This window comes from Arvicola amphibius, chromosome 2, assembly GCF_903992535.2.
Source record: "Arvicola amphibius chromosome 2, mArvAmp1.2, whole genome shotgun sequence".
Lineage (NCBI taxonomy): Eukaryota > Metazoa > Chordata > Mammalia > Rodentia > Cricetidae > Arvicola > Arvicola amphibius.
This window is the reverse complement of record NC_052048.2, coordinates 121,224,517-121,233,663: the sequence shown is the minus strand read 5'-3', so window position 1 is coordinate 121,233,663 and position 9,147 is coordinate 121,224,517. Positions and strand designations below refer to the sequence as shown.

At 43.6% G+C, this 9,147-nt stretch overlaps 1 long non-coding RNA gene across 1 annotated transcript in view; it reads right to left on the bottom strand.

Moving 5' to 3' along the window:
• Positions 1-520: 520 nt before the first annotated feature.
• The window catches only part of LOC119806720, a 30,954-nt gene continuing 22,327 nt past the window's right edge, over positions 521-9,147 (bottom strand). The window contains exons 3-4 of the long non-coding RNA XR_005284259.1: positions 6,587-6,800; positions 521-1,334 (exon numbers count right to left, since the gene is read on the bottom strand). This is a non-coding gene — a long non-coding RNA (uncharacterized LOC119806720). The remainder of the gene's footprint in view (positions 1,335-6,586; positions 6,801-9,147) is intronic.

The following is a 9,147-nucleotide window of genomic DNA, read 5'->3' as shown; positions in this document are numbered from 1 at the left end:
TGGAAGGTTTCTTTCTTTCTTTTTACCTTTGGCAGCTGTAACTTGTGGTTTGCAAGCCCTTTGTGGTTTCACGGCTTCATATTCCTGCTAATCTCTGACGAGGGCTCTGCTCATTTCTGGGTCTCCTCTATAACCCCAAGACTCTGCTCAGGCATTTACTGGGAGAGCCATAACCGGACTGAATCTATACTGCCACAGGAAAAGTACAGGCTGCAGGAATAAATAGAAATCTTAAATAATGAAGTAGCTCAAGGAATTTGAATATTTCAAAGCGCCAGCCACACAAAAGCTGAATAATTCATGCAAATATTTGAGGAAAAGAACAAAAGCCTGTCTAATAATCCAGCACACTGTTCTTTATTTGGGTCCATAAAAGGAGATCCCATTGCTTGGAGTCCTGGCGGTAAATTCGGTTTCACGCGCTTTGAAATGTAGATTTGACCCATTACATCACAATCAAAATTGAATTAAAAAGAAGTATTATCCAAAAAAAAAAAAACAAAAAAAAAAAAACCAAATTCCAGATTCGTGGCTTTTCAGAGGAAGCGTCATTTGGAAAGACGCTGATTCACACCATGAAGTGTGTGGCATTTTTCCCCCAGTTTCCACGCTCTTCTGTAGTAGGGGTGGGCTTGTGTGATGTGTAGACGTGTGCCTAATCAAATTCAGCTTGGCTTCTCAAGTTCAGAAAATGCATATGAAGTATTTCTGAGATAAGCAGAAGACACATTCCTATTTTAGCTCCCAGACCTCCAGGGTGCTGTGTTGGTTGTATCCCCTTCTTTGAAAATTTGGCTTCGGTTCCTAATCTACAGCTTCTTGTTCCCTCAGAATAGACAGGTAGGCCGTGGTGCCCCCTGGAGCTGAATGATGTTTGTGAGCTCTGGACCCCCACTCTCCATACATAGCACCATTATCTGTGATCTTACAGCACACACAGTCACCTGGGGATGGAGCAGAGTTCTGCCCACAGCCTTCTGCTCACCCAGCTGGGCCACGCTGGGAAGTCACATGAGATAAAAATGTCATAGGCTAGTTCCCGGTTTTGTGACTCGAATGCAGTCAACCCAGTTGCCTGGCTACTTTGAAATAGCTGATGGCCACTTTGAAAATGAAAAAAGAAACAAAGACAGCAGCCATAGCAAACATCCACAAGGCTGCCCGGAATCTTGCTTTTGAAGTAATGTAAGAGAGGAGAAGAGTGGCAGGTCCCTTCTCAGGTTGGACACAGGATCTGATTTCAGACTTGACAGCCAGCCGGGGTGGTGGTGGTGGGGAGGGCGGGACGAGAGATGGTCTGCAGATGTGACCAGAATTAGGGAACAGTGAAAAGCCTAATAGAAGAAAACAAAGCAAAAACGAATATCTAATTTATTATAAATCGCAGGAAGGGTTCAAAATAACTGCACTACACACACATTTCTAAAAGGATCTGGTACTCTGTTTTCAAGAAGGGCCTCCCTCTAAAACGTGTATTTATTTATTTATGGATTCTCTCTCTCTCTCTCTCTCTCTCTCTCTCTCTCTCTCTCTCTCTCTCTCTCTCTCTCTCTCTCTCTCTCTCTCTGTGTGTGTGTGTGTGTGTGTGTAAGTGTGGACATGCCCACACGAGCTTAGGTCCTGAGGAGGCTGGAATCATTAGATGTTCCTGGGGCTGGAGTTCCAGGCTCATGGGCATCCTGATACAGGTGCTGAGAACCCACTGTGGATCCTCTGTAAGAGCTGCTGAACCATCTCTCCAGCACTAAAAACAAAGATTTTTAAGAACATGGATTTTTTTAAGCATTTATTTTATTTTTAGCTGAAAAATAATTGTATGTATTTATGGGTGGTTTATTCCTGGGTGGTGCCTGGATTGTCTCAGTTTGTGGTCTTTCTTGGAACAAGGTATCGTCTTAGGGTAAACTATTGAAACTCAGGCCTCTATTGAGCTTGTCATGGTTTCTACATGGTAAAATATCCTAATAAAGCCAACTAACATATATATCACCTGTTGGGTGAGGCTGCTAGTTCGTTTTCCCGCCACCTAGACTCGTTTCCCGGATGTCCTGACTCAAAATAATCGTACAGAAACTATATCATTTGCAATACAGTTTGGTCAATAGCTTAAGCGTATTGCTAGTTAGCTCTTTATCCTAAACTAACCCATCTCCATTAATCTGTGCATCACCACGAGGTTGTGGCCTATAAAGTTTAGTTTCAGTGGCTCCAGTGGAGGCTTCTCTCTGACTCCGCCTACTCTCTCTCTTATCTCTTTCAGCCTGGCTTTACTCTGTTAAGCCTTTGGCCCAAAGCAGTTTCTTAATTAACCAATAAACGCAACACATAGACAGAAGGCCTTCCCACACGAGTCACCTGATATTCTTACCACTTCTTTGTGGTGATAAGACTTAAACTAAGATACGGAATTTTAAAATTGTAACTGAAAGAGACGCGAACAATATATCTGTGGTAAAATTGACGTATGTGCAGAGACAAATGCCTGTGTGTACATAATTGTGTGTATCATAGATTGTATCTATATAATAAGCCTTTATATGTGGCAGTTCACAGAAGGAAAATGCTACAATTTTAAAAATGCAGTCTTCGGTTCCCACCAGGGGAAAAAGAAGTCACAGTTTCTCTGCATTTCTGCTGTTACTTCCTCCCGGGGCAGCAGCTGTGACTCATGATACTGTAATGGAATGCTCAGAGCTTCAGTGTCACGAGGCCAATTCCAGCGACTGGATAAGGAATCTGAAGCAGCACTCTCGCTTTGAAAAACACAAAATTTCAACAAAAGCCTGTTCTTCAGAGAATTTGGGGGTCACAGATGCCAAGTATTTTAATCTCGACACTGCTAATATCCTGATAGAGTTGACCTTCCTTAAAGAAACACAGAACGTAACTGAATTTCACATCCCCTCACATGTAAAAAACATGAAGTCTAGCCAGGTGGTGGCTGCATATGCCCTTAATCCCAGGACTCGGGAGGCAGAGGCAGAGGTAGGTGGATCTCTGTGAGTTCGAGGCCAGCCTGGTCTGCAAAATGAGTTCCAGGACAGTCTGGGCTGTTACACAGAGAAACTCTGCCTCAAAAAACCAATATGTAAATGAATGAATGAATGAATGAATGCAAATATGAAGTCTCCCTCCACATTTTCTTATTTTAGGCCAGCTCACTTTCTCTCTGTACAAACAGATTGTTTTCACCACATAAGCTGAAAGACATTTTCTAAAATATTAGGCTTGTTTGGTACAGATAAGTTTAAATTTTTAAGTTCTCCTTTTTTCTTTCTTCGGTTTTTATTTGTTTGTTTTGTTTTTTGATGGAGGAGTGTCTATGTGTTACTTTTATTGATTAATAAAAAAACTGCCTTGGCCCTTTAAGAGGATAGAAAATTAGGTAGGCGGAGTAGACAGAACATAATTGTGGGAGAAAGGAAGCAGAGTTGGGGAGATGCATCAGGCAGTTGCCATAGTGAGTCGTCATGCTTCTCCTCTCTGAGATGGACGCAGGTTAAGATCTCTCCTGGTAAGCGACCACCTCGTGGTGCTACACAGATTACTAAATATGGGTTAAAGCAAGATGTGAGAGTTAGCCAATAAGAGGCTAAAACTAATGGGCCAGGCGGTATTTAAAAGAATACAGTTTCCGTGTAATTATTTTGGGTAAAGCTAGCCAGGTGGCGGGACACAGCCCCGCCGCTCCTTCCCGCCGCTCCTTCAACAGTTTTTTGTTTTTTCTCGAGGCAGGGTTTCTTTCTAACTTTGGAGTCTGTCCTGGAACTCACTCTGTAAACCAGGCTGACCTCAAATGCCTCTGCTTCCCAAGTGCTGGGATTAAAGACATGCACCACCATCACCCGACAAGTTATTTTTAAAAGCTGTATGTATGTATGTATGTATGTATGCATGTATGCATGAATGTATGTATGTGTGTATGTATGTATTTCTATGTCTGTTTGCTTGCATAGTTTAAAAGTACCACCTGTGTGCAGGAGTTTGTGGAGGCCAGAAGAGGGTGTTGGATCTCCTGGAACTGGAATTGTAGGCAGTTGTGAGTGGCCATGTGGGTGCTGAGAACCAAACCTGGGTCCTCTGCAAGAGCAGTAAGTGCTCTTAAACCCTGAGCCATCTCTCTCCAGCCCCCAGGTAGGATTTTAAAGTCTAAAAAAAAATTCTAAACCCTTCGGTGATTAAGTTTAGGTGAAGAAAGAATAAATGGATCTAAGCACAGATGAAAAATAGTTTTAAGCAAACAGTACTCTATTAAAGATAAGGGTGCCAATACTAAACAGATAGATTGCATAAGTACCTGGATGAAGTTAGTAAAGTTCCAGTCTACTTATTTAATAATAATAGTCAAGGGAAATTAAGAACTGGGTTAGTAGCTCAGTGGTAGAACACTTGCCTAGTGTGTGTTAGCAAGCCCTGGGTTTAGTCTCTAATACCAGAAAAACAAAACTATCAGAAAGGCTAGTGGAATTTGCAAATAAAGAAATGTGCACATTCTGGAGATAGGTACAAGAGGATCAGAAGTTCAAGATCAGCCTCAGCTACACAGTGAGTTTGAGGCCAGCCTGAGCCGTATGGAACTCCATCTCTTACAAACAAATGCAGATCAAGGAATAAATTAGGACAATCAGTTACCCATATAATAATATTGATTTGTACAAGTTATATTTGCTTAAGGTAGAAAATTCGTTAGATTTGATTTTTCGTTAGCCACTAAAGAACCCTCAATAAATTGAGTTCGCTCTGGGGTTTCACAGCCATTATTTAAATTACGTCCTGAGGTAGATAATAACTCCATTTGGTGCTATAGAAACAAACCTATTAGGAAATTGTATATTCAGTTTACACAAGCTTTATCTTGTTCTCATGACATTAGTTTTTTCAATGACAAATTGATGCTTTCATTGATAAATTAGCAAGCACGATCCAGTAGTTCTAGATGAACTTTCACCAAGTTTCATCTCAGTGCATGAAGAACTCGGAAGAGTCTAGACTCACAGCTCTCCTTCCCTAGAGGACTAAAGGGCTCAGAGACTTCCAAGATTTCCTTTATGGTATTTGAGTCTTTTCCTGTTGCTCACTTCCTTCTTGGGAAAGTTTCAGTCCTCCTTTCTCTTCCTCTCTGCTCTTCTTTGACACAGCCCCAAACACACAGGAGCCTTCCCGAGCTACCATCTCCACGAATCCGTCCTTATAACATAACCAAGCATTTGGGGCCAAATGTGTTATGTCTGCTCCTGGTAAAATTCGTTGCTGCTCACTCCACTGCTATCTTAATAGTTTCCAGAGTTAGCATAGAGATGGTAATAGTCGACACCAGGATTTCCTGCTGTCATTCCAATACAGGAAAGTCAGGCTATCCCCCTTTCTTTGAATTTAAACTAAGCACAGGGCAATCCTCTACCAGTAAGTAACCTATCTCTCCATATCTTTGGCTCTTGGTCCAGTCATGAAGAAGCTTGGGGTGCGCGTGAGCAACAAGTATGGAGGGTCTTGTGTGTCGAAAGGATGTTGAATGATGAACATTCCAGTTCCTCCCTGTGGAGTTTAAATGCGTGCTGCATGGGCGCGGATGCTTGGTACCCAGTGAGTGGAACTGTTTGGGAACGATTAGGAGACCTTGCTGGAGGAGGTGTGTCACTGGGGGTGGACTTTGAGGTTTCAAAAGTCCATGCCAAGACTCTCTTGTGTGTATCTGTCTCTCTCTCTTTCTCTCAGCCTGAGGATCTGAATGTAAGCTCTCTGCCCCGGGCTTGCCGTGATAACTGTGGACCAACCCTCTGAAGCTGTAAGTAAGCCCTCAGTTAAATGCTTTTTAAGAGTTATCTTGCTTGCCTTGTCTCTCCACAGTGAGAACAATAACTAAGCCACTTCCAAAAGCAGCAGGAGCTGATCCTGTGATGCCCAAGTGCTATAGACGTACAGCAATCACTTCTATTGATCTGAGGTCCTTCTTGTCATCCCTTCCCATCCTAAACCAGTTTAGTCTTCTTTCAAGGACCACCATGTGCTGAGTAATCCCATCAATATTCATTGTGGGTGTAGACTCTAGAGTGAAGGCTCAGCAGATCAGAGTCACTGGCTGCTCTTCCAGAAGACTTGGATATAGTTCTCAGTATCCACATGGTGGCTCACAACTCTCTGCAATGCCAGTTCCTGAGGCTCCAATATCCTCTTCTGGCCTCTGAGGGTACCAGGCACACATGTGGTACACAGATATCATGCAGACAAAACACCCATACACATAATCTTAAATGTAGATTATGCCTGGTGTAGAGTTGAATGCCAGCATTTAGGAGGCAGCAGCAGGAGGATCACCACAAGTCAAAACAAACAAACAAACAAACAAACAAACAATTAAAAAGATGACTAAAATATTGGTTAGGAGCATGGAGAGATAAGGGTGATTAGCTTCTAAATTTCCATGGATTTAGACTTCTTTTTTCTAAGTACTCAAAACTTTATCAGGCCTCACAGATACATCCTTCATATTTTCAAGGAGAATACAGTAGGTAAATGAGAGTTTGTTTTTCCCTTGGGATGGCATGGGAAGCCTTTGACACTTCCAGGATCAGGGTGGGAATCTTACCATCCAGGACTTAGGCAGAAAAGAATCCCTTTGATGCCCACCACCAAGGATACAAAGAAGATCAGAGGAGTCAAATTCTGTTCTCTCACTTGCTGTGTCCTCTTCTCTACTTTGGTCCAGCTGTGTGCACTCAGATTCATCAGGTCTGAGCAGGGAAGTGAGACCATGTATCCAGAGGAGAGGCCATTGCAGCTGCTGCTGGGCCTTGAACATGCTAAGTAACAAGGGTCATAGGGAGGAATGAATGTAAAATAACAGCCTCTTAACTGTTCTATCATCTGTCTGTCTAGCTTAAATAAAAACATCTGACATGGTGACATGGTGCTTGCTGGGTACCTGACACTGCTTTATTGGATCAATTCATTTCATCCTCACAAGAGTCTAGAAATGGATAGTGTGCATGTGTGCATGAGTGTGAGTATGTATGAGTGTGCATTGTATATATGCATGTGCTTTCGTGTGTGTGTGTGTGTGTGTGTACATGCAAGTCCATGTGCAAAGGTCACCATGATCTCTCTGACAACTTTGTGGAGTCAATTCTCTCCTACCACCTTTGCATGGGTTCTAGGAATGGAACTCAGGTCACCCGTCACCCCCAGGTTTGTGAAGCAAGTCTCTTCTCCCATAGAGCTATCTTGCCAACCCAGGCCCTCTTTTAGATAGAGTGGCTGAAAACTAAATTCAGAGATGTTAGCTGTGGGAAGAGTGGGAGAAAGGACATTTCAGATGAGTACCAGATGCACAAAAGCCAAAGGATAGAAACGAGTGAGAGAGCTTGGCAGGATCCTGGGTATGCACAGGCATCCACTGGAAACGGGTACAAATTCCTATTAGGATTAGAGCTGAGAGTAACAGATCGGAAACAAAATAGGCTCTGACAGGTCGGTCAGACCTCATCTGGAGTATTATGTTGAATCATGACATACCGATGCCAAGGCTTGGGGCTGCCCAGCCTCTGAAGCTGGAAAATAATTTTAAGGCAAGTCTCAGTGTTGTTCATCTGGCCTTATTTGAATTAAAAAGCCTATCACTGAGCCTGGGGAGATGGCTCAGTTGTTAGGGTGCTCAGAGCTCAAGCATGAGGACCTGAGTGAAATCCCTAGGGATTTCATGGTGTAGTGGTACATGCCTGCGGTCCCATTGTCAGGAGACAGACAGGTGGATCCCTGGCCCTTGCGGGCCAATGATGGCCCTATCTCAGAACACAAAGTAGATGGCTCCTGAGGACTGACACCCCACGGTGACCTCTGGAATCCCAAGGGTATGCACACATGTGTGTACGTGAACCCCCCTCCCCCAAGTTTATTGACTTTGCTACACAGAAGCCCATCTCTGCTTATGATGACTTCATGTAGAGAAAGCTCTGTAGACATTACTGTGATGAAGAGCAAGGCCCAAGATAAAACAGAGCCGCCTTAGGCACGAATTTCTCAGCGCATTCAGACCTGGGAACCCTGACTTTGCTCTAATGCTGGGGAGGGGCTTCTGCCCAGGATGGCCCAGCACATTGTCTAACGCTCCTTTGTGCTTCCATACAGTCTGTGTGTGCTGCTGTAACACAATAAATACCACAGCCTAAGAGCCTTATACAGCCCAGAAACAAATCTCTCATGTTTTAGAGGCTGGTGGCCTTTCTGTGTCCTCCCATGACAGATGAGCCCCTTTGGACAAGTCCTATTGCCATCTTTAATGGCCCTGCTCTCCTATTAATGTTCTGCTTCCTGACTTTGACCCTTATATTTAGAGTGAATTTTGGGGCACATGTTCAGCCCTTTCAGACGATATTTGTGGTTCCTACAGAAAACTTGTTTATCATTCGGTGATCTATAGGAACACCAATTTCTGCCCTTTGAGACTCAGGTGCCTGCCCTAATGAAGGTCCTGTTCAGCTCTCACCGAGACTGTCCTGCATCTTTAACTGATCTTCCTAACATCTACACTTTCCTGCTACCCCAAGGTGGCCAGGGAAGACCAGCTAGAGCTCACATTTGCTGTCTCTCCTTGTATTCCTCTCCCGTGCTTAAAATGGATCTGAAGTCATGACAAATAACTCCAGACTTCTTCTGTTGTGTAGTACCTTTCACGATCTGAGTTTCGTCCACATTACCATGCTCATCCCTGCTCATCCCTGCTCCCCTCCCCTCCCTTGACTTCTAACCAAGTCTCTTGCTCTATTGAAATTGCCACATTCTCCTCTTTTCTCTGACTTCTGATGTGGGGAATCCAGCTCGATTCGTTTCTCACTTACATCCTGTGTCTACTTCAGAATGCACTTAACCTTTACCTACTGCGGAAAGCGTCCCCTGTTGTAATCACTCTTACTTTGTCCTGTTGCTCCTTGAACCCACTGTTCATGTCATGCTTCTGTTCTAACGGTCACACCCCACATCTTCCCTATAACCTTGAGCTTTCTGAGTGCTAGGATCGTGTCATTCAGTGTTCAACAGTATTTAGTTCACAGCATCTGTGGGCAGGTTGATGGAGTTCCCTGCGTTTGTACTTCCCACATCTGACCTGAGTTCTTTTGATTTCTCACAGATTACAAAGAGCCCTCTTAATTT